The following is a 450-nucleotide window of genomic DNA, read 5'->3' as shown; positions in this document are numbered from 1 at the left end:
AGAACTCAGAACTCAGAACTCAGAACTCAGAACTCAGAACTCAGAACTGTGTCCTCCACTGCCTCAGCCAACAGCCCCTGCCCCACTGGGCAGCAGCTGCATCACTAGGATCTCAAGCTTACCTGAATGTAGCCTTACTTCCTTCCATCTTAATGGGTTTAATTTCAAAGACCAATACTCTCCAAATGTTAGGTAAGATCAGTGCACTTCAAACATGAATGAACTATGCTCACATTCCTCTAGGACACATGGGTAACTCCAACTCCCGTGATCACACACACAGGAAGAATCAGGCCCACAAGGCTGAGCTTTGACTATCTACCCTGCTACTGATAAGGGCACCAGCAAATGAGTATTGCAATCAGCTCATCACCAAGCTCTCGGCAGCTTCCACACTGTGGGACTTCAGCATCCTCTGGCTCCTGGATTCTACCTCCACCACGCATTCTC

The sequence above is a fragment of the Meleagris gallopavo genome, chromosome 21, assembly GCF_000146605.3.
Source record: "Meleagris gallopavo isolate NT-WF06-2002-E0010 breed Aviagen turkey brand Nicholas breeding stock chromosome 21, Turkey_5.1, whole genome shotgun sequence".
In the NCBI taxonomy this organism is placed as follows: Eukaryota; Metazoa; Chordata; class Aves; order Galliformes; family Phasianidae; genus Meleagris; species Meleagris gallopavo.
This window is presented reverse-complemented; position numbering follows the sequence as displayed.